The sequence below is a fragment of the Manis pentadactyla genome, chromosome 12 (assembly GCF_030020395.1).
Source record: "Manis pentadactyla isolate mManPen7 chromosome 12, mManPen7.hap1, whole genome shotgun sequence".
Taxonomy (NCBI): domain Eukaryota; kingdom Metazoa; phylum Chordata; class Mammalia; order Pholidota; family Manidae; genus Manis; species Manis pentadactyla.
Window position 1 is genome coordinate 98,977,174 of NC_080030.1, and position 25,783 is coordinate 99,002,956.

Sequence of the window (25,783 nt, forward strand, 5' to 3'; positions counted from 1 at the left end):
TACCATTTATGCACCTATTTTAATTATGTACATGTATTATGCAAGACAAACAGGTAAAATAAAGTGCCTTTTTTCTCTAAAGGATAAAATCCTTCAGGCTTTTAAAAAGTGACTCAACTAACTGAAAGACTACTAAAATTACCCTACACACACACACACGCACACACACCCGTACACATGCACGCGCACACACGTACACACATGCAAACAAAATCAGAAATTCTTGCTTTCCAAGGTGCTCACAGGGAATAATCACTCTATATATTGTTATTTGAGGGGAGTAATTTTTCTATTATATCTTTCATACATGTTATGTGTCTACTTGCTCCCTGCCTACCCTCAACTGCCACGTGAAGATTATGAAACAAAATTATGGTTCATGCAAATCAGTCAATAATGTGCCAATTGTTTTTATATTTACTGAATGTGTGGATTCACCCCCTCTACCTTGTGAGTACAGGCCCTCAATACAATATCTATTTTTATGTGACTCTATAGTTTGCAAATAAACAGGATGAGTTCACAATCTAACAGAGCAAAGAAAATCCACAATAGGAAAGCAAGTCCAATCCTAGGAGAATTTGGGTAAAAACGAAACGCTCTGTAATAAAATGATTGAGAAATATTTGAATTAAACGTGTTAAACTGTGTTCTAATTTTTTAGGATGTTGGGAAACAGAAGGAAAACCAAGACAGAAGGTGAGGGGCTGTCCCTGTGCCCTTCACACATAAAACCGTCCTAAGTCACTGAGAACGTGGTCCCAGGCAATTGGGCTTAGGACGTTTTTTTTTTTCCTTTCTTTTTCTTCTTTCAGCTTTTTTTCCCGTTTTTACCCTGTTTGTTGTTTAACCTGGCCACAAACAAACGGCACCACCCCCGTGTGGACAACAGCTCCGAGGAGCTGGCGGTGGTTGCCTGCATTGAGCTCCCTGCCAGCGCCTTCTGGCTGGACACCGTGTGCCAAAGAGCGCCCAGGGAAGCAGACAGCAATAGTGGGGACCCCACCGATGTCATGGATGCACATGCATGATCATAATCTGACCGGAAAGGGAGAAAGAGCAAGGGCCTGCGGATCTCGGCTGGGGAGCCGCCGCCATGGGCCGGCGGCGCTCGGTGGGCGCACAGGTGCCTCAGGCCCGTGGCGCCGGGCGCGCTCGCGGCCGCCCCCAGGGTCAGCACCCTCCCCTGCGCTCTGAATGCCGGGCCTGCGGCCGAGCCTGGGACACCCGCAGCCCGGGCCAAGGGAGGAAAAGGCGCGAAGGGGTCGGGCGGGGGGCGCGGGGCACGCGTCCCTTCTTCCCGGGTTCTCCTTCCGCGCTCTTGGGGTCGGACCCTGCGCGGGGCTCGTGCGCCGCCCCCGGGCGGTCCCCGCCCCGCTCCTCGCCCTCCCCGCCCGCGCTCCGTCCCTCCCTCCCCGCCGCGCGCCTCCCCTCCCCGCCCCCCGTCCCCCGCCCGGCGGCAGCGCGGCGGCCGCGGAGCCGGCGATGGGCAGAGCGCGCGCGCCGCCCGGCAGCTGCGGACCCACCGCGCTCCCGGCCCGCCGCGCCCTGAGCCCCGCCGCCGCGGCCGCCGCCCGGCGCCCCCCGGCCCTGGCCCCGCGCCCCGGACCGCGCCGCCCCCGCTGCCGGCCCTGCCCGCCGCCTGCGCCCGCAGCCCCGCGCGCGCCCGGCTGGCGCCGGCCTCCCCGGACGGTGAGTAGCCCCGGGAGCGCAGGGCGACGGGCGCCCGGGCTGCGCGCGGAGGGGCCCCCCGGGCTTCGGGAGGGACCGCCGCCCTCCCGCTGGGGCTCCGCCGCCCGCAGGCCGGGGCGCTCGGGGGGCGCCGCGCCGTGGTCCCCGAGGGCCAGTTGGCCGTCAACTCCACCTGCTGGCAGCCCGACCCCCGCTCGCGCCCGGGGGCGGCGCCTGGCGGCTCCCGCGCTTCCACCCCCTGCAGCCCCCGCCGCCCCAGGCAGGGTCCCCCGCGCCCAGGGCCCCACGCTCCCCGCCGCTTCCCCGCTCTGCCGGCCCGCGCCCGCCCGCACCTGCGCCCCGATTCCCGGCCCGAGCTCACAGAGCCGCTCCCCAAGTCCGGCCTTGATCCCTCTGCCCTCCTTCCCCAAAGCCGCGGCCCCGCCGTACCCCTTCTCCCCCGGGGAGTTCTGACCTCCTTCCCTGGACGCGACGGTGCCCGGCCCTCCCGACAGTCGCCGCAGGAAACTGCCACAGGCACGCGGGGATCCTGGATGGCACAGTTAAACTTTGCTGCTTCTCGGCACCTGGGCTGCCTGCAGTATGATCAGACGTGGGCCAAGAAAGGCAAAACACGAGTCTTTTGAGACTTAAACTTTTTGTTATTGTTGTCTTCAAGAGTACAACTATTCACGTTGATCACATTGGTTCTATCCTTTGAGAGGCGTCTTAGCTGGTGGAGGGGACGCTTCTGTTTTACCTGCGCCTCGGAATCAGCCTTAGTTTCAGGTTGAGAAACGTGCACCTGTCTGGGCGATGCATCTCCTTCAGCAACACCATGAAAAGCTCAGCTCCTCTAGGCTAAGCAGCTTTTCCTTGAAGGAGAAGATAGAAGCACCCTTTAAAAATCTTTTAAGTTTGCACTAAGCTGAAACCTTTATTTTTCTTTAGGGGTAAGTGGCTAGGAGAGAGGTAGAGTAGGACCCCAAAACGTTGTTCTGAAAAGCTCCTGCACTGTGGGAGCTTGGAGTGTTGTGTAGTATCTTATCATCCACACCGTCTTCCTATAGAAGTTTTCTTAGAGCAGCAGCCCTTTCTTCTGAAACCATGTTTAATGTTTTAATATTTCTAGTTGGTATGAGAGAGAAGAGGAGTTGTGTTCACTGAATGAATATAAGCAAAGGAGGTGAAGGAATGAGTGAGAACAGGAAGAGACATTTTAAATATTGAATTGTATTGGAGTCTTAAAAAAAACCATCTTCACACAATTTATGATTTAGTGTTTTAAAGAAGTGATGTGCATGTATTCATTTCTGCATATTTTATCTCTAAAATCCTCGGTCGTAGCTCTTGTGTTCTAACTAATGCAGATAAGAGTATTCAGAAATAAAGGTTAGAAACTTTAAAAGTACCCATTTGAGGATGTGGTGTGTGAATACAAATTTTCTGGTATTAATAATATTTTTTTTCAATAATTTTGAGGAAACAAGTACTAAATTAGCGTTCTTGCTCTCAACAGTTGAGGGAGAAAGATGGATGCTGCCTCACCTTAAGCAAGTGTCTGCCTACACAAGAAATAAAAAGGGGAAGTCGAACAGTTGTTTAAAGGATTTGTCTAGTGAGGATTGCCTTCGAATCTTGCCTTCCCCAGTGTGAGGGATTTTTTAAATTTTGTTTTAACTCAGACTGCATCCAAACCTTTATTTCTTTTTTTCTTGTGTAGGCACAGGCAGAAATTAAATAGGAGCAACTCACTGACAGGAGATGGTTTTAAGTAAATGTGGAGAGCTGCATCTAAAATCAGGAGGGGCTGTGAATGACCACATTGTTATATTTCTAAATTTGGAAATTTTAGTTGGTTAAAGTAAGTGTTTGACTAAGAAGAATATGCAAAACTATTTAAATTTACCATTACTGCAAATACTTACACGTGGTCATACCAGATGGCTAAAAAGTAGGGAAGTTATGAGTTAAAAGATGATCTAAATTTTTTTTCTCTAAATGCTTTTACTCTTTGGATAACTGTGGAGCACTTACTGTATACAACATGTCCAACAGTAATTAATCTGTTTTAGAAAAGATACATCTCAGTTGAACAAAAGGGAAAACAAGGAGCAATGGTGACTTTGATCAATTATTGCCCATAATTGTGTAAATGACAAGTGCAAGACAATGTAATGTAACATAATTCTAATTAACATCAAATTCTAGGTAATATCAGAAATGTTGCAGTGTACTTTTTGTAAGGATGCATGCTTGTATACATGCAATAATAAAATGGTCTCAGAATTGCCTATGAGAATGCAAATAATCTTCTGTAAACTATGGCAGGAATTTCTCTTAAGAAGTCTTGGTGAGCTGGAACTCAAGATCCTCCTAAATTTAATGTCAGTATCATTATTAAGGCTAGGCAAAACAGCTAAATACTATACTTAGGGAGATAAGCCATACCAATATGTGAAGGGGGGATCTTTGAATATCATTAAGGTCCATCTTATAATGCTCATAATTCTGTGCCACCTAGAGGATGGGGTGAATCTAAATTGAAGGTGTATAGTGGTAAAGAGCAATGAAAAATTGTGGAAATGTTATGATTATTTTACCAATAGACAGCTGTTAGCTGAATATTTCATGTGAAACCATTTTTTGGTTTGTCTGTGGTGAAGGTGGGGAAGGCTGAGGAAAAGAAAGCAGGTGAGAAGAGAGAGAGAGAGAAAAAAAGGTAGAAATCTGTGGATACTTGCTTAAATCCTTTACTCAAGTAAAGGTAAGTAAATACAAGTTCTATTTTGGTATTTGGGATAACAGCTGTTTTCCAACTTGGATTTTAAGAAATATCACCTTAATTACAGCAATAAAAATACAATTTTTGTGTGTGAAGTGATTCATTGAATTTATTCAGTAAAACCCAGAAATTATAGGCAAACTATTTTATGTAAACTAATTGACCTGAATAAAGTTCTAGACAAATTTAACAAACAAACCTTGAAAGAAAACAAATGCACATATTCACACACACCTGAAATTACAATATCTTCACACAGAGCCAAGTGATTTAGTGTCTTATGAAGGCAAGAAGATTCACTTAAGGGATAACTACAAAATATATTTTCATAACTTAATGTATAACTTTCATATTTTCTTATTTACATTTGTGAATATATTATTCAATTTTTTTGGATTTTTGTGTTATTTACAAATTCATTAGAGTTGTGTATTACAAAATGCTTCAAATATTGAGTTCAGAAAATCCCCAAATTACACATGTAAGTATCATATTATTACATAAATGTTTACAAATGGCTTTATTTTCTATTTATATTCTATAGTGGAAGGAGTATTTAACAAAAAGGACTCTCTAAAAGCAAATAAGCAAAACTGCTGTTTCAAAAGTAACCTTATGATTCCATCAGAGATTTACAACAATGCTATCAAAGTGACACTCTCATAAAATCAACTCTAATATACAATTAAAAATCCCTCAGAAGGGAAATATTTAGATTCTATAATTTTACATGTGATTGTGAAATTCACTTTTATTCATTTAGCTAGTTGGATGGAATGGTTGGCATTCTTTATAGAAGGCATCACAGAATTTAGATATCTGTTAGAGGACATAGAAGCCATTCCATTCTCATCATTTTACTAATAACTTATCCAATGTTCTTAAGTAGTTAATAGGAATAGAATTAGAATACAGGTCTCAGGACTCCATGCTGTGTATCTTTCTATAAAGTAAAAATTAGTTTCCCCCCTTATTTTAAGAAGGAAATAAGGGAGAAATCAGTTCCAGTATTAAAGAAAACTGAAAACAAAATTAAGTAAAAATAGCATTGTTAAAAGAAATGTTTCTCTGCTCACTCTTTCCCACCTCCAGGTTAAAACTTGGGAAATACTTTAAATATTTAAAAAATTTAACTCTCATAGGCCCACCTAAAAGTCTTTTAATATCTTTGCTAAATTTTATTTATAAATTCTTCATTCCTATGGTATAAGTTTCCTTCATGGTAATCGTATGCCAAGGATACTGCTGTTTTAACCTTCAATAGACAGTTCATTGAAAAATATTCCTAAAAACATATTTTGATTTCTGTAAGGAAAAAGGGGGAAATAAACTTACGGTTTAATTGCTATGACTACTTAATCTTTTTGTCACCACAGAGAAAGTTTGCGCATCCATGTGTTCTTGTTATTTTGTCCCTGAGGTCTGTGGGTGACTAGCTCAGGTGATCGGGGAAGATAAATTTGTTTCACAAAGTTTGAAGTTTGCAGTTGAATCCTGGCACTTGCAGCTTTCTCTTCACTGATGACCAGGCAGATCAGTGACAGTGAATAACTAAATGAATGGGAACCATCATCATTACTGGGTGAAAAACAGGCTTTCCAATATATTCCTGGTGATGCTGGCTCATCGGTGTCATCTCATCTAAGAAGAGTAACGCCGTAATAGATTGATAGCTTGATTACATGATGTGCAAGAATCCTGAGCTCTCTGAGTCTACGTTGATGGAAGTTTGGGGAATCTGTGATCTGGGACTGCTGGGTGGCTGGTTCAAACACTAAGGAGGAAGCCTTGTTTGAGGAAATGGCTTGCTTTAAACCAATTAGATGCAGATTTAACTGAAAGGAGAAATATTTCTGAGGCTCCCATAGCCTAACTTTTGGGAGTATAATTCAGCTTCTATTTCTTGAGGGCCTTCTACATGGCAGGAAATGGGTGGTGAAAGAAAGGAGAATGAATACAGCATAGGTTCTGATTCAAGCAGTTTACAGTAACCAGGAAGAAGCAATGGGACAACAGCTGGCCTTACCCTATGTCAGACACCATGTTATTGAACAAGGATGTCTATAGAAAAAAAGACTACAACTGAGCTTTAATATTTCTAATATTCTTTGCCAAAATGGATGGAGGTATGCCTTGACTAAGTCTTGGTGCAAAAATATTTTATATATCTTTAACAAAGCATGTGTTTCTTGCTTCCCATATTTAACTCCAACAAAGTTTTTTTGATAATGCAGAAACTTATTATTCTGAACTGATATAGATAATTCCATACTCATGAATCCAATGGTTGATTCAGTCTTCATAGTTCATAGGGTAATTTTTAAAGAAAATGTAAAATATGTCTGAAATATCAAGTTTGTTTTTTAAGAAATCCAATCTTCAAGGAACATTCAAAGGGAAATGTACAGAAGACAGAGGAAAGGGAGACAGTGAACAATATATATACTATCTATTCAACATCAAATGTCTACAAACTACTTTAACCAAAACTACTTAAATTTACTGGTAACTTTAAACCTGTCTACCCTATTTGCTTTGATAGTGACCATTTATTTACTGAGTAGGTAAAACTGTGTGATACAAAGGAATATAGTGATATGTTAATGGATGGTAATGATGGCTTTACTGCCTTGTTCTGCAGGAGACAACTGGGCTAATTTAATTGCCAATTCGTGCAGACTTTTGAGACCCCATGAAGGGTCTGAGATTTTATCCTCTAAGGTAAGCATAAATAATTGATTCTAGTGCTTGTATAGGAGGGGCTTGATGAGGGCAGTCAATCTAACTTGTCCTGTTTGCCCATATCAACAGCCTGCTGGCATTTGTCTGTCCCAGGGAAGGGCTAAACAATAGTTACAGAAGTGGCAGTAGGAAGGAGATGCAGAGGTGCTGACAGGTATTTCACATGAGAAATGCAGAAGCTGGGACCATCCTCTGCTGTTTCTAATACATTTCTTGCTAAGATTAAGGGGAACGTAGATCAAATCATGGTCAGAGCTGTCTGGCAGGCGATGGCAGATTCAGGAGAAAGTTAAATTTAGGACCCTTGCAACAGTTGGGGAGAGGCATTTTCTTTTTTCATGTAAAACTGAGATGCCAGGAAAGCCAGGCAAGCTGAGTGCTTGAACACACCATTTCCGTTTGGTGACTGAGGTCTGTAGGACGCTTTCTCACACGGTTAGGCATTCACTTTGACCCATCCCAAATGAAAATAGTGGGCCGGACAGTTCACAAGACTCCGTGGTCAGGCGTTCGGGTTTGACAGGAGCTCAGTAGCAAGCGAATAGCTGTTTTGCAAAAGAGGCGTAGCTAGTACAGTGTACCCTGCATGTTAGGGAGACGACCGGTCCAAAACAAAAATGGGCATCTGCAAATGGAAGCTGTCTCCCTTTTCCAGAGGCTCTAGTCAGCATAATTACTAGCCACAGAGACATGTATCTCACAGGTTTATTAGGGGCCCTGAATATAGAGTGCATGCCACAGCTTAATGGACAGTTTCCAACACAGTGTATTGATTTGGGCCACAGTCAAAGGATGCCAGTTTTTGGATTAGCTGATATGAAGATCTAAGTAGAATGTCCAAGTGAAGCACATGTTGTCGCCAGTTGGAGTCCAGTACGATGCTGGGCATCTTGTTGGTTGCAGTTGAATAGACAGTATTTTTTTAACTGCCAGAGGGATTGAACATCGCAAATCTGCCCATACTGTCTAGGAAACTTTGTCAAGCCGAGCCTTGAATTTGTCAGGATTTAACAGCCACCCAGCTTGTGTAGGTGTGATAACACCACAGCCAAGGTATTGCTAATGGAAGCTTCTGACATCATCAACGAGATTTCATTATGTAGTTAAAGCTTTGACACCCAAAGGTAGAGCCACTCATACTATCCACCCACTGATGACAAATGGCAGCGGCATTTAGGTACCTCTGGAGGTAAACTGTAGAACTTGGGGGTGAGGACATGACTATAAATGTATATTGTTGGCCGTGACACATGAAAGGGAATTGGTCTTTGTCTTCAGTAAGCAGTGGGATGGGAAAGAAGCACTGACACAGTCCAGGATAGTATAACATTTAGTCTGTACAGTGGACTCAGTTACATGACCAGTTGGTGACAATCCCATCTAAGCTTCCAGTTCTTTTTTACTGGCCATACAGGGCTGTTGTATTAAGATACTACATCTCTTAACTCTTCATGTTATCTTCAAGTCTATAATCAGGGCTGTGATTTCCTTTTCTCCTCCTGGGATTTTCTACTGTTTCTGTTGGACCATCTGTGAAGAAAGAGGGAGAAGACTGGAAAGGGTTTTACACGTTCCATTAGCATTTCTTTCTTCTTATGGCCTTTTACTATTGTGATAATCTCTTCAGGCACTTAATAGATGATGAAATATAAGCATATAACACATTAATTCCTACTGCATAATCAGAAGTAGAAACAATAAAAATAGTACCTTAAATTGGCCCCAAAGTTTCCACCCTCAGCTCATGTTAGCTTGTGTTTCCCACTGTGAATTCTGCCTAAACCCCATTAGCTGAATCTGAGCATTCTATATATATGGCAAAACAGCAAGTTGGGCATCCATATGCAACATATCATAAAAGTTAGATTCCCTCTCTTCCCTGAATTCTTCAGCATGCTCAGGGGGGGTGCATATGTCCTTTGATCCCTGCTGGGGGCTGTAGTACCTCGGCTTCTAATCATGCTTCTCTTTAAATCATAGGACAACGTAGAGAGGCAGAGAGAATCAGGGAGCAGGAAAGAAGAAAAACTTCATATGTACTTTCAGTTTCACACTATAGGGCAATGGCTCATGGCATAACCCAATGCACTTCAAATATTTTTGGTCCACCCAATACTCTATGTGGGGGAGCAAGTCCCTCATGGGGGATACCTTCTAGTTCAGTCTTGGGAATCCCTGGACTCAGAAACTATAGCCACATTGCTTTTTGCTAATCAGCTTATAGTTGATTCAGTCTTGGCCTGAACAGGGGTGAACTTCTTAAAGGAATGAATCCACCTTAATTTGGGGCATTAGCTGCCCCATTGTCTATATAACATCTCTTGAGTTCTCAGTAGTTTCCACATCAGGGCTGGTGAAGTGGTAGTCACAATGGTGATGACTTCAAGAATTTATTTAGATTGATTTAAGGTCTCTTTCTCATTATCCAATTGGTCAACTTCATCAGAATTCTAGATTCAATCCAGGGCAGTAAGAACTGCCTGGATTTTTTCTATCTATCTCAGGAAAATCTCCTCAAGAAAGAGCTCCTTTATAGAAGCCACACCCACTGGAAAAAACTCATATTATACTGTAACTTTCAAATGGATTTAAGTTTGGCGTGACAGAATGAAAGAGTATTTTAGCCATTAGACAACATACCACTTGCCATTATTCCTTTACAGGCAATATGTGCCATGCCTCCTTCTTTCCCATGTGAACCAGTAAAAGTTACAGTGATTCCAATGGTTTCCATTATGGAGTTTACCCTTTCACACTAAATAAATTTGAACATCTCTCTATTTTCTGAAATTGGGAGCAACCTTCTTCTACTTACCCAGTACAAATCTTAGAACCAGCCGTAACCAGTGCCTCAGATCAGAGGCTGGCCACCAGATTGGTAAGCAAGCCCTTCCACCTACAGGTGAATTAGCATCAGAACAGTATTTTGGAAACTGTATTTTACCTATTTCCAATTAGCCTACAGTGACCTCAATGCTTCTTCATTAACAGGCAAAAAAAGTGGAGCCTAGTTGACTATATAATTTGCTACTGATTCCTATAGACTTCTTTCAAATCCCATTAATGGACTTGTGAAGCCCTCATCCCTCCTTTTCCAGAAAGAACACCATGTCTCTGTCAGCATCCCATCCTCATCACCAACCCTATCAATAACTCTGAAGGGTCTGAGATGTTCGTCTTCTTTTAAGCTGACTCGAAAGCCTTCCACAGATCGATGATGCTGGCAGAAAACATGAGACTCTTCGGTCAGAGATAGAGAACAATTTACTACTCACAGCAATAGCAGTAGTAAAAGTATCAGCATTTTTGCACAGTTTCCCTAAGCCCCAATTTCCATAAGACAGCACAGAGCAGACCAAATTGTATGTAAACATGACAAGAAATGGACCTTGAATGTAAGGAATACAAAGCTTTTAAAGCAGATGGTGTGTGTACTTCCCTTTGCACTAGAAGGAGATGCTATTGCTATCTTCGAAGGCTGTTCACTTTACAAACATATTTTAAAAATAGTTCAGAACAAAAGCAACCAGAGCTTCTTTCATAAGATGTGTAGAATTGTATCCCATCATGACAGAAGATTTCAGTAACTGCTGGTTTTTGTAGGTTCCTTATCTGCGGTGTGATAGATGTTCATCTTTGCTACTTCCTAAGAATTAAATATGTGAGACCTGAGATCGATGAATCTCTCACTAAGACAGAAACCCAGAAAGAAAAGTTTGAAGTAAATATATTGTATTTAAAATACAACATTAGACTCTTAATTTGTTGCTCCTGACTATATAAGGAATAATGTAGGGAATATTAAGGAATTGAGAATTTCTATGTCAGGTAGTTAAAAAAAATTGAGCCTAAAACACAGGATATAAAAAAAAATATCAGTTTTGTGTAATTATAGTAGATTGTAAATAAAAATCATTAAACAAAAAGGGGGTATATGCATATTTCCCATGGCCTTAATGTTTCTCTAATACTTTATTTAATACTTTATTCTAATACCAGTTTGAAGGGTGCCTAGACTTTTCTAAATAATCAAAGAAAAAAAGCTCATCACTGTTTATTTTGCTTAATTGTAGACTGTGTCATAGACTGAACATAGCTGTCATCTTCTCTAATAGACATTTCCTATACCCCAGGCTGGAAACATATGCCCTTCCTCTGTGTTAAATAGGATAGTGCCCAGGCTTGTCTGTACCATATTATGACTTTACAACATCACATCTTAGTGCCTAGTTCCCCAACTGAACCATGGTGGGTAATTATGGAGGTGAACAGAGGGTAACATGCCCATTTTAACCTTACCATCATATATTTTAGAAAATTATGTCCCCCAAGGAATAACTGAATAGAAGATGTGTAGAATGAGCTAGAATAATCTTTAAGAGTTCTTATGATAATTGGTTCACATAGCCATGTAAATATCAAAATTCGGATGCTTCTGTCTAGTTTTGTGATAACCTGAAGCATTTAAAATTACTTCATATTTATTGTGAAACTTTAAGATTCTGTATAGCTTACATACTTTTAGAAATTGAGCGGGGACCGCAAAATAAAATGTAAGGCTTTGCTTAATCATCAAATGTTTGGGAATCTCTGATTTATATTATCCAGGATGGATTTTTCTTCTAACCCTCAGAAGTTTCAAGTCTCTGATACTCCTTCCCCTTTATCCAAGAGGTTGACTAAAGATGAGCCTACTTCCCTGTCACCTTTTGCCCTGAGACACAGATGTTCTTTCTTCATTTCTTTGTCATAGAACTTTTTTCTGTGATGTTCAAACGTCTGCTGCTCATGCATGCCTGCCTTGCACCCCACCCCTATCATTACTGCTCTTAGAACCAGTGCTACCAACCCTGAAGTCTGATGCACTTCTGCCCATCCTTTTTCCTCTAAGTTTTTAACTTCTGTTGCTCCTATGCTTCAACTTCTATGCCTCTTATTACTTGCTCTTATTCTAAAAGCAACAAAAACATGAACAAAAGCCTTTCCCTAACAGACAGCCCCTTTTCCTTCTGTGCATGAACTTGAAAGAGCAGATGAAGTGATGGGCTCTGTCTCTTGTGTGTTTGCTGGTTGTTCATGGACTGGCCGTCTTTACACTTCACTTCAATTCAAGGGCTTTATTTTTGTTCCAGAGTCATTTTTGAAGTTTAAGAATTCTAAAATTTTGATTAGCTGAATTTTTATTGTTTTCCTTATAGTAAAAAGGATTTTGGTAACTGTCTTGTCCCTACATGGCCTTGTTACTTTAATAGCAACATTAACACATAAATACTTTAGAACTGATGAAATTTACATGTTATTTAGAAGAAGAAAAAGGATGTAGTGAATCAGACACAAGACAGATTAAGTTTTATGGGAAACATGGAAGGTCGCTTAATGACTTCATCTGGCTCCATGGAAACACTGCATTATATAGAAGTAATGAATAGATCCGTAATAAGAAAACTGGGTTCATATTTCTGTCTGAATTTTTATTAGCCAAGAGACCAAAGTTAAATTTCTTAATATCTCTAAGACTCTTTTTCTCCTTTTGTAAAATTTTTGCATGATTATTGTGAATGTGGAATTAGATAATATGTAGAAATCCCTTAAACACTATGAATTCTCATTCAATAAATCCTGTTTTCCCCATACTTAATAATTTGGAAAGAAATAATCATTTCAGTCTATAACAAATGAAATGAGTGTATTTTCCAATTAGGTAATTAGCAAGTGACATTCACTCTTCCAGGCCACTAGGATAATTTTGGACATTTCAGAATATTATATAGTAATGCAGCAAGTAGCATATAGTGAACACAGAGGAACTAATTAGAATCATACTTTCATGGCAAAATTAAGTGGACTCTTGGAAAATAAATTCTGTACTTTACAGTGGTATGAAATTTTTCCCCAAGAATCAAAGCTCATGAACTGAAGGATTCTTGTTATACCCAGGCTGAACAAAACTGGAAGGAGTGTTTATCCCACCATAACAGTAGAGAAAGGCAGGTGAATTACAAAATTATAACTTTTCTTGAATCCATCAGAAAGCTGAGTTCAAATATGCAAACCAATATCCAGAGTTGTTAACCCATGGGTAGATGTCTCCAGGGAAAAAAAGGTCATGCAAATGGTGTAATATATGGCAGAGTATAAAACAACCTGGTCACCACGGGCTAGAATGACAGTGTAGACCCTCTTGTAACCCCTGACAAAGGAGAGTTTGTACTCACTCACTATTGCTTTTATGTGGACCTCCATCAGGTACTTACAAGAAATACTGAAAGGTGTGAGACAGGGGGAACCCTCCTTCAGTAAAATAGGTGCAAAGCCACCACTGTAAGGAAAGCAAAAAATTCCATGACCTTCAAGTCCCAAGCTCCCATCCTAAGCATGAGGCATTAGAAATCTCATGTGCTAAGGTTCACCTGCTAATGGGATTAGCTCAATGACCCATATTAATGGCCTTAGCATAGAAGAGGCATGCCCTGTTCCAGGCATAAATTGTTTTCATCAGTCTCAATTGTTTACACTTAAGGTTTGTCGTTTAATAAAAAATGACAAACTATACAAAAATGCAAGGAAACAAAACAACCCATTGTCAAGAGTCAAAGCAATGAAGGAAACCAGACTTAGAGTGATTGAGACTTTGAATTATCAGACAGAGACGTTAATATAATAATTAGTATGTTAAAGGATTTAATGGAACAGGTGAACAATATGCATGAACAGATGGAGAATTTCAACAGAGAAATGGAAGCTATAGTAAAGATTCCAATGAAAATGGTAAAAAGTAAAAGGAAATATTACCACATATCACGATTCCTTGAATATGCTTATTACTAGACTCAGTATCTCTGAGGAAAGAATCTGTGAGCTTGAAGACGGTCTTTAGATAATAACCAAGCTGATAAAAAGAAAGGAGTAAAATTAAGAAAAAATCAGAACAGAATATCCAAGAGTTTGAGACAATACTAAGTGGTTATTATACACGTAATAGAAATACGGGAAGAAGAAGAAAACAAAGCAGAAGAAATAGTTGAAGAGAGAGAAGTAATTTTATTTAAAAATCAGGCTACAGTCTAGATGTTTTCCTCAGAATTTTTAAAAATAATGAAAGTTATCAAATCACATTTCCAAGAAGTCTGGAAAGCTCCAAAGAAGATAACTAAACTAAATATACATACACACATACACACTACATATCAAATTCAAACTACAGAAAATCAAGGATGAAAAGAAAGCAGCAAATCTGTACAACAAAATATGTTTCAAAAGGGTCTTCATGTGGTAGTAATAAGATACCAGACAGAAACATGGATCTACATATAAAGACATGAAGAACCACAGAAATGGTAAAAATAAAGGTAAATATAAAACATTTTTAAGGTTTTATATTGCTCTGAAAGATAATTGCCAAAAACAACAATAATAGGTACGCTGAGGGTTTGTGAAATATATAAAAGTATGTGTCAATGACACCTCAAAAGTTGCACTCTTGCAGCCATGACTGTTTCACTTTATTTTGAATTCCTTGCTATTTGAACATTCGAATGCATGTGCATAAACAAAACAAATAACCTAATATATTCAGATCACACTTTGCATCATTCCAAAGTGTTGATACACATTATTTTATTTTGATCTTTAGAATAAAATATGTTGTTACTGAGATAGGCTTTTCATACTGATTAGTAGATAAGAAAATGTTAATTCAGAGTAGTTACATGGCTTGCTGGAGTGGTTACTATGTGTTGGAGCCAAGACTAGAAATCATAGACAGAGGCCGCTTACCTCCACGCAGTTAGGGGAGCCGCTTCCTAAGAACAGAACTCCGTGCAGCAACTTGGCCTGCCAAAAGATTATCTGCTCCCTACCATGAACTGCACGCTATTTAACAGAGGGTGTATTCTTAGGTGGTACTACAGAATATTTGTGCCCTAGTAACTCTTCAGGAAATGGCATTTTGACTCCCTTCGTCTAATATTCATTAAAATCTTAATTGCGTGCATTAACATTTTTTGAAGAATTGACTATTGCCTCAGGCAATTGGTCCAAAATTTTACTACTCCCAGTTGCCAAGCCGACAATGTAAATGAATGAAATAGGTCTAGTATAAGACACTGAGTCACAGTGGGAAGTGGAGAAATGAAGTGATAGCCTTCATCAAGACAATGGTGTTACTCAAAGCATGTTTTACATGCCAAGACTATTTCACAAAGTGATTCTTACTGGACCATAATAAATGCAGAAACTGAGAAGAAGCACTCAGAACATATTATAGAAGTTGAAAGTAATTTATGTCTATTAAATCCAATAGACAATGCAGACTTGTATTTTTGTCTGTCTTTTTCTCTAGTAATTTATTTGTAATTATATTTCATAAAATTCTTGATTCATGAAGGATAGGACATTAAAAAAAACAAAACTGGTGCTTCACTACAATTAGTTTGAGAGACACTGGTTCCTAGGCATTCATTCAAACTAACTAAATAAAAGTGATAAGATAAATGCAACAGAGCTGTAGCCAAATTCGGCCTAAATGGCTTTCCAATTTCCAATCCTGCATTTAGAGATCTAAATTTAACACCTGTGGACTAGGAATGCATTGTTCTAACCTTTTCCAGAACTAATTTCACTGAACTAGGCTTTAATATTATGTTTTTAGTTTACACTGAGCCCTATGGAACACACTGTTGAATTAAAATAAGGACATTATTAAAAAATCCAGTTCATTATATTATACAGGGTCCTTTTATGGTAATCTGCAGGAGAAATGATTCTCACACATTGTTTTTCAGAGGGGTCATACTGATTTTATTAATGATCTTATTGAATGAGTAATTCTCTTGGTTGCTAGGAAGCTCAGCATTAGATTTCTATCCCTAAAAACTATAAAGAGGTTTATGGTACATATTTTTAAGTTATATGATTTAATTCATGAACGATCTTGCTTAATTTAATGTCTCTGACTCTATTCAGTCAGTAATTTTTTTTTCTCATAATGCATTTATATTTGTAGCAAAGATAGACTAGAAAGATGATAGGTGGTGGAGAAGGGAGGCAGGTCCACATATACTCAAATACGCTTGTATATGCATATTAAATATCTGAGTAGACCTAAATTACATTAGTTCTTATTTACATTGTACTCTTCTTGATAACCTAATTGAAATGACTCTGTGAAACATAGGTTGAAAATTTCAATGTTAAAAATAAATGTACTATAATTGCCCATACATAAAAATAGGCAGTTAAGTTTACCTATGTTTTTTTCATTCAGAACTGTCCATTCTTAACCAGGAATGAAATGTGGAAGTCACTTCAACACTATCTCCACGTTCATAAGGTCTCACAATGTTTAAGGTTCCCGACTTTAAGTCAGGCCCTGTCTGTAGGCAGACTGTGTAACCAGAGAGATAAGAGTGTCCTACTGGGATAATATGCTTTTATTTCTAATAGCCACCTGAGGAGCAGATGAACAGTACCTATTATTATAGCAATTGTAAGAAAACTTCAGGCAAGATTTGCATCCTGTTCAACTCGGCACAACAATTTTATGATTCCTAGAAAGGGGTTTCTATGCTGCTATCCAAGAAAAGAATCCAACTATTAAAACAATTACATGTGGTTTTCAACTGTCTACATTGGGAATTGAAATTCTGTATAATTAATTATACCTTATGCAGATAAAAAGGAATTTCAAAGCAAACCACTTTTCTGATAAAGGTATGAAAAATATTGAAAGCCCATTTACTATCAGTATTTCATAACCATTGCTAAGCTTTGTTCTAAGATTTTGAATATATCAGGTTGAATTTCACAGGAGAAAAAAATATTTATAATACTTTGTAGCTTATGTGACCTCACCTCTGAGACTCTGAGAGTCACTGAGAACTTCCTGATTAATTAAAGCTGCTAAAAGCTGGTGAGCTTTTGTTGAATAGAAGCATTTTCCTAGGTGCTGAGGCTGAGCTACCTCTAAAATCGAATGTAGCAATCCATAGATAGAATAAAAACTGCTTATAAAAGAAAAGACTCTTCATTCAATTGAAACAGCAGGGTCCAGAAATCATACAAGTCACAATTAATTACCTAGCCTGGAAATTGTCCAAATCCCTGGAAAACTGCCCAATGTCAATTTCTCTTCTTCCTAAAATTATTCTCCTGATGCACACAAAAAGTTTATTGACATAGACCAGTTATAAATAGCCCAGAATGTATTAGAAAGTTTATTTTTCAAACCAAATAATTACACAGATGAGCTATCTAGTTTCTCAAGTTTGTCTTTTGATGCACCTAAATATGAATGCACGCATACACACTCAAATATATATACACATATATACATATTTATATATACAAACACAAATTGCCAAATGTTTAGATATGTGTATAAATGTATCATGTGCAGATACACACATGCAAATAAACATACATACACCTGTAACTATTTACACATAAATGCACACCTGCATAAATATATATACATAGACACACACACATATGCTTGTTTAACTTATTTAAATATTCTAAATTCAGAGAATGTCAATTCCCAAATTTGCTAAAGATAAACAAGAAGACAGTAAAGATAAACCTTATACGGAGCAAGATGTGCAAATTCTAACTTGAATCTGTAGCATTTTTCTGGTATTCTCTTATCTCCATCTTAGTTCTTGATCCTTGTGGATGTTAACTGTCCTTCTATAACTTCCTCAAGTACTTCTCCCCTCAGAATGAAGCAGACCCAGGGCACAGACAGTCTCTGCATCTGAATGGGAAAGGGTAGAAATATATCATCATGACAGCTATTCAAAGTAGCACAAGAATATATCATCATTATCATTGTTGTTAAGAGATAATTGTATGTGACATTATGGTTAGGTACTATCAAGCCCTATTACCCACTTACACAGTCCCTGATTTACCTAGGAAGTGATATTCAATATGGAATCTAATCTACAGAGGAAAAAACGGAAGAAAAAATAATAAATCAATATTTAAATGGACTGTAAAGTATAATTCACATAGAGAAGGAACAATGCTTGTTCTTAGATCATTTACTTGAATCATTGTCTTTATTCAACAAACATCTATTAAACTAGTATGTGAAAGTTTCACAGCAAGATAAATGCTCTAGATTAGCAAATGAATAAACTGACTTGAAGCAATTTGAGATGAAACAGAACCGACTGGTTCTTTACCAGACTCTTACTACTCATAGGAACAATTCAGTTCTGTGATTACAAAACTACCACCTACCTCCTTTCCCCCTTTTCTCCCTGGACCCAAACCTTGCCAGTGCATTGAACCCAGACTGTTTGTTTAATAGATGCAAAGAAAGTTACTAAAACGCTCCAATGGAGATGAAGAGAGAGAAATTTGCTTTGTTTTTCTTGCTTTTTCAACTTTTAAGTTTTTAAAAAGATTCGTTTCCGTAGCAGCTGCCTATGATTTACAAAGAAGAAGTGTAACATAAATGGATTGGAAATTAGAAGGTACCAATGGCTTCGATAAGAGGAGATAAGCAAATAAATAAGAGGGCCTAGGCAAAATGAACTGCAGTTATTTTAAGAGCTCAGATTAGAGAGGGCTGAGCAACTATCAACTCAGTTAACTCACAGGCAGCCATAGAGTTACTAAAGATAAGAAATCTTCATGGGAAATAAAATCATGCAGCCATCTTATCTAATATTTTATATCCTTTCTAGAATATCAAGAGGCACTAGTGCTGCAACGCATAAGAGAAAGCAAGAGGAGGAAGGGAGAGAGAGGGGGGCGGGAGGGAGGGAGAGAGAGAGAGAGAGAGAGAGAGAAGGAGAGAGGGAGAGAGAGAGAGAGAAGGGGATGAACTTAATTATGGAGTATTATTGAGTGAGTATTGTTGGTATGAGAAATGATGCATGAACACTTTAAAAACATCTTATTTCCTCCCCTATTTTTTTTCTTGGCCCAGTAAGTGACATTCTGCAATATGCATGAAGATTCTTACTCTGCTTATTTAATATTTACCTCCTTTGCTACCCATTATCCTTATTTCTTCTTTACCTTATTTGGTAATTCTTAGTCCCTATCTCTCTCATGCTTCTAATACATTTAGTTTCTCCATTTTAAGAAGTCATTTTGGACATATAGGAGTTCACAGTTTTGCAGACTGATGTGGCATCTGTCGAGGAGAACTTCAAAAGTGACCTTTGTTTTAGGCAGATATCATATCAAAGTTCAAGTCTAATATCTGTAAATTAATACCTATGGTTTTAAATTTTTTATATGTTTTGAACCAAAACATTTGCACTTCAGAGTAGAGATTCTATATAAAACTAAATAGTTTAATACAAAGCGCTAATTTTAATCTCCAACAAATCCTTTTAGTCCTGATTTTGAAGGGTTCTGAACAGATTTCCATGCTGAAGGAGTAGTAATTTATGATGAGCAAATGTATCTCTGAAATTTTCTACTATGACTAAATAAAACCTAGAGCAGTGTTAATTTGATACATTGAGTTTATCCATGGATTGCATTATCATTAATATACTGCATGCTTATCAGGCATAAATACTAAGTGGTTCACATGAATAACTGTTAGAATACTTTTACATCACCAAACTAACTTTTCGGTTTTTCTCTTCCATTTTGTCCGTGGGATCATTAGTGATCAGAGCTTCCTCAAATACCATGTCTATTTATTTAATCATGATTATCATTAACACAAACATCATAACATAGTGTAAAGAAATGCTTCATCCATGGATAAAACAAAATCCAGAGTCTTAAGTTTCTTTCATTGTAAGGCTTTTCAGTTGAACCATGGAGCTGAATCTATGATTAAAAACCCTTGCTGTGGTTTGTTTATATTTTGGGACATGATGAAGATACAAGAGAAAAGAAAGCACCTCTGGTCTATTCTAACAGTCATCATCTTCCTTTCTGCTTTGCATAACATTTATTTAAAACAAATTTGAAAGCTGTGCTTTTCAAACTTTAATGTCCACACGGATTACCTGAAGCTACTGTTAAAATGGAAATTATTACGCAGTAGACGTGGGGCAGGACTGGGCATGTCTAATAAATTCCCAAGGGAACTGAAGTAGAATTTGAATAGCAAGGTTCTATGGAACTCTGACAGTAGAGACTGTGTACATCAGTGGTTCATAACCAGAAAAATAGCAATCTCCCAAGCATTCATGCACAGGTTTGAGTCCCAAGAAATCAAATGCAAAATTTTTATATGTGGATATAAGCAGTTTTTCTTTTCTGGAGAATTCATAGTTATCAAATATTGTAAGAAGCCTATGACCTAATTCAGATAAGTGGCTACTGATTTAATCTGCTCCATTTTTATATGGGTAAAATGGGTCTAAGGAGCTAAATTATCTGGCTCACACAATTAATTACGAAGCTATGACTTGCATCCAAGTCTCTGGTGCCTAACCCAGGGGCTTGTAATGGTATCAGATGGCCTTTGAAACTCTGATTAGGTAGAAAGGCGGTTCAGTAAATGAATGAATTAATGAAGGAGCAAATATACAAGTGGATATGGACACATTGTTGTAAATGTGTTTTTGTTTTCTTAATTTTTTTCTTCCAGGGAAAAGCATACTTGGTCTTGATGGAGACTGGAGGAGAAGCTGATACTATCAATGATATTTAATGTGTTTGATTTGAAAGAAAGTGGAGAATAGCAAACACTTGAAAAAAAGGAGAATAGAGATAACAAAGACAATTTAAAGATTAACCCCTCAATTTATCTTAAGCTCTGTCTGGCTAACACTAGGGAAGTGCTTGGTCATTAATCCCTAGAGTGAAAATAATCAATTTCTGCACGTTGAAAAAATAAAAACCTTTGAATCTTCTCTCCAGAAAAATGTACTCACAAGCTAGCTCACGTTTACATTAGCTATTTATGCCTGTTTGTAAATACAGAATAGCAGAAGTATAGAGAATTGTTCCAGTCATAGGACAATCATTTAAAATGGATTTATAGTATCAGTGAAACCTGCATATCAATATGCCAAACTTTAACCTGGACTATATTTTTTAATGTATTAGAAATTTCCAGACAGGATCGCTAAATAGGGCCTAATACAGACACTTGAAACATACACCTGAGATACATGTTCTCACCATAGGTGTGTGTGGCTTTGAAAACAAAGCTATGCTTCAGTGCCTCTCCAGAGGTCAGTGGACTTCAAGAAGTGCAACATGACAATGGATAACCTCAGATGGAAGAGATGCAATACTTATAATCATAACATTTTTAAGAAAGTATGATTTTCCATTTAATTTCCAGTTATGGAATCAAATCAGAAGAGCAATGGTTTTCAGAGGAAAGATGCAAAAAGGTTGGGAATATTCATCAGAAAGGATCCCCTGTCATATCTGGGCCAGATGAATGCACTGTTATGTTGGAATCCAAAGACTTGAGTAACTTTAGAAAACTAAGGACATCTCAGGCTTCTGTTAGCAAAATGTTTGGCTAATAAGGCAAACCACAAACCACTCTTTTTTACTCCCTCTTTGCCAGTATACACCTAAACTATAAAGTTAAATTGAAAGAGAAAAATGTTGGAAATTATAATGACAGTAACTCCCTTAAAATGGCTCTATCGTAGTTAAAAGGTGTTTAACGAATTCAGAAGCTCTTCGGCATTCCTAGAGAAGTAATTCTCTTCCAGAACAGTAGCTGGGGAAAAAATATGTCCAAGATGCTCCCCACTAGCTGCCAGAGAGCTATTTAAAGTGCAAATCTGACTCAATCCAGTCTACTCTTCAACATTCATCTGTGATTTTTTAATTGACCTCAGGATAGTTTGAATAGCTTGAAATGGCCTTGAAATCTTTCTTGATCTATTTCTTGTTTATGTCCCTTATCTCATTTCCCAGTCGTTTCATATTTTAAGCTTTGGTAATACTGACTTGAAAGACCTTAGCACCTATCTATAGGAAATGTGTCTCTTCAGCTCATACTCTCTTTGTAAGTGGAGCACCTTTTTTGGTCTGGTTAATTAACTTGGACATCATGTGTTCCTCTTCCAGGAAACCTTCCCCAAATCACTGGCTTGGGATAATTGATCCTCACCCCAACCTCTCAATATTGCTACCTTAGCACTTAATGTATTATTCTAAAATTATACTAATGTGTCTGCCTTTCCCTCTACATTTTATAATCTCAGAGATAAGAACTGTTTTTCACCTTACATTCTTCTCACTAAACTCAGTAATGGGCATATACTAGGTACTCAGGAAATGTTGATTATTTTTGTTCAGCTTTATTGAAGTAAAAGTGACAAAATTGTAAGACATTTAAAGTGTACATCCTGGTAATTTGATATATCTATACATGGTGAAATTACTCCCTTAATCTAGTTAACACATCCATCACCACACATATTGCTTTGTGTGTGTGTGTGTGTGTGTGTGTGTGTGTGTATGAGAGAGAGAGAAAACATTTAAGTTCTACTCTCTTAACACATTTCAACTATATAATACAATGTTTTCAACTATAGTCACCATGCTTTACATTTGATTTTATTCATCCTACAGCTGAAAGTTTATACCCTTTAGGCAGCCTTTCTTCCCTGACCCTGAGCCCCTGGCAACCACTTTTCTATTCTGTTTCTATGAGTTAAAAAAATAGTTTTAACATTCCACATATAAGTGATACTATACAGTCTTTTTCTTTGGATTATTTCACTTAACATAATGCCTCCAAGGTCCATCCATGTTGTTGCAAATAGTAGGATATCCTCCTTTCTCTTGGCTGAATAATAGTTCTTTCTGTAATTGTAGATTACATGATGCCAAAAGAAAAAAAAAAAAAAGAACGATGCCTGCATCTTATAGCTTCTTATTTTGAATAATAGATGCTAAAAGTTGTAAGATTCTTTAAAATTTCACACTCATTAGTTTTTCCCCCATTTTATTATGAAAAATGTAAAATATATAGAAAATTTGTAAGAATTTTATATATGCCCACTACCTAGATTCTCTAACTAGCATTTGTTTCATTTGCTTGGTGCTTGGATATCTATCTTTTTATCCCTCTGTCCGTCTGTCAATTTATCTTTTTTATGCCAAGTAAGTTATAGACATCAGTGCACTTCATCTGTACATTTCGGCATGCATGTCATGAACTCATAAACTAGAGTTCAATATCTGCTTGTTCTTCTTTTCTCTTTTGAGTTATTTAATACGGATTGGAGAGATGGATGTTTTAGAGATGAATCAAATCTTAGATATAATGAGGCCCTAAACATTGCTTTGACAATAAGAAGAATAGCTGACACTTATTGAGCGCTTAGTGTGTGTGACAAATTCTGTTAGATTTTAGGTGTATTAACCCATTGAAGTCTCACATCTCTAAGAGGCAGATCCTATTATTATGCCCATTTCGTACATGATGAAATTAGAGCCTGAAGCAGGTAACAATTAAGGTTTTGTTTATTAAACTCCCTTTTTACAAATAAAATATGCACTGAACACCATTGAAGCCTCCATAATAGTGGTTATCAGACATAAGTCTGTGGACCCCTGTGGTTCTTGATTAAATTTTTATGTGTATAGCAAAATAAAATACATTTAAAAAACAGTGAGTTTACATAAACCTACTTTTGATCAATTCATAGTCCTTTTTTCTAAAATTATAACTCAGAATTGTTTGATGTTAAATTGCGTTGCTTTTGCTAAATTACGATAACAATAGATGGCAGGTTTATTTTGTTTGCTTGGGGTTGTTTTATTGCTCTTACCAGGAAAGGAAATAACAGTATTATTTTATTTGAACATTTCCTGGTTCATACAAGCCCCAAATTTGGGAACCCTTGATTATTAGATGACTAAATTAACAAAGAAGTCTTATACATGGGACTTCTTTTATTTAAAAAAATTAACAAAATTATTATTATTAGTTATCCAAGAGCAGAGTTGTCATGAGTGATGAATAGCATATTCTTTTTTAACAGGTGGAAAGACCTCTCCCACTCTACCTTTTTATAATCTCACAGAGCTCAAGTCAAATGATCTCTCTGGTTTCTGTTCTGACACTTGACTAGGGGTATTTTTGTTTTAAAGAGCACAAGATAGAGAAGCTACAAATACATTTTTAAATGACATTTCAAATATCAGTATCATTAAAAAAATAATTTTTTTAAAAAACAAGATTCTTGTTGCTAATCTGATCAAGAGTTACCAGTCTCTACAGATTGAGAACTCAGCCACCTTGAAAGAAATCTGTTGTTTGTGACTCCATTTGGTTCTCTCTGCTTTATTGTCACTTTAGCCCAGGCTTACAACTTCCCACAGTAATGTTTGACTAAAAAAAAAAAAAAAATAGTAATTCTACTTACATGACTATGTTGGGAAGAAGGGGGACACAAGTACCACAGACACTATAACTTACATAATTTTTGTTCACAAACCACAATCAAAAGAGAATGCATATGTGTATAAATGAAAGCTTTTATTCTTGGTGATTTTTCCATTATCTACAATTTGTCTCTACATTGAAGGAATGATTCTTTGAGCAACGACCAAGTGAAGGCAGTGTGACCTAAATAATTGCCCTAAACCTGACTCTGATTCCTCATTGAATTTTCTGAGTTTAGTCATTTAACTTTTGTTGGCACAAAGAGACAGACCTTATTTAAACAGGCCCAATTGTATTTGCAATGGCTCAGATTTGAATGAAAGTAATCCAAAAACCCATCTCTTGAAACGCACAATCATGCCTGATAAACTAGTGTAAAATCCAAACACAAAAATAAACAAACTTTACTTTCCAACAGTGCTGCTGAATTAAATCTAGTCTGCATTTTTTTCCTATATTCTTGGATATTTGCATTGACGTAGAATCAACTAGAAAATTAATATTAATTGAAACTCTTGGATTAGGCTCTAGAATCTTGGTCAGTAGGTTCGGTTTCTTTTCCTGAAATAAACACTGCTAAAATCACATTATTTAGAACCACATTCTGAGCTCAGTCTTCATGATCAAAATTCATTTATTTAGAAACACCCCTTAACATTCTCTAATTACCATGCTAATGAGTCGTGAATTTTAAGTGATACTTTTACCATGCTATAGGTATGAGAGCACTGTATAAATTATTTAAATTAAATAATAATGACAGTCTTAGTATAAGTAAATTTACCCTGTGTTTTTAGCATTGATTACTGCAAGCATGTACAGTCTTATATGTTGTACCTACCATATGCATCTTTGAAAATATTTGACATGCCAGGTGACTAATCTCACTTGATCAATGAAGGCACAATACAGGAAGTCAAACTCTATTGGGTGCCGTGAAAGAGGTAAGGTGGGCCAGGCTTACTTTCGGGAGGATGTCAAAGCAAAGGCAGATCATTCCAGAACAAAGTCACCTGTGGAAATGTCAGAGCAACGGTCAAACTGGAATGAAAAAAAGTGGGTATCAGGGGGAAACAAAAGAAAAAAATCAAGAAGTAAGAGGAACCTGAAGCAGGTCAGGCTACCAGGAACTTTCAAATGCCAGGCAGAACTTGGCCTGACTCTGAGACGCTGGTCTAGCTGTTTCTTATTTTAGGTTGTTTCATGGGCAACGTACATCTGGTTTATGACATCACCAT

At 37.9% G+C, this 25,783-nt stretch overlaps 1 protein-coding gene across 1 annotated transcript in view; it reads left to right on the forward strand.

The window, feature by feature from the left end:
• The first annotated feature begins 1,612 nt into the window (after positions 1 to 1,612).
• Positions 1,613 to 25,783, forward strand: part of FUT9 (fucosyltransferase 9) — a 160,786-nt gene continuing 136,615 nt past the window's right edge. The window contains exon 1 of the mRNA XM_036890428.2: positions 1,613 to 1,692. The gene's annotated coding sequence lies outside the window, so the exon portion shown is untranslated. The remainder of the gene's footprint in view (positions 1,693 to 25,783) is intronic.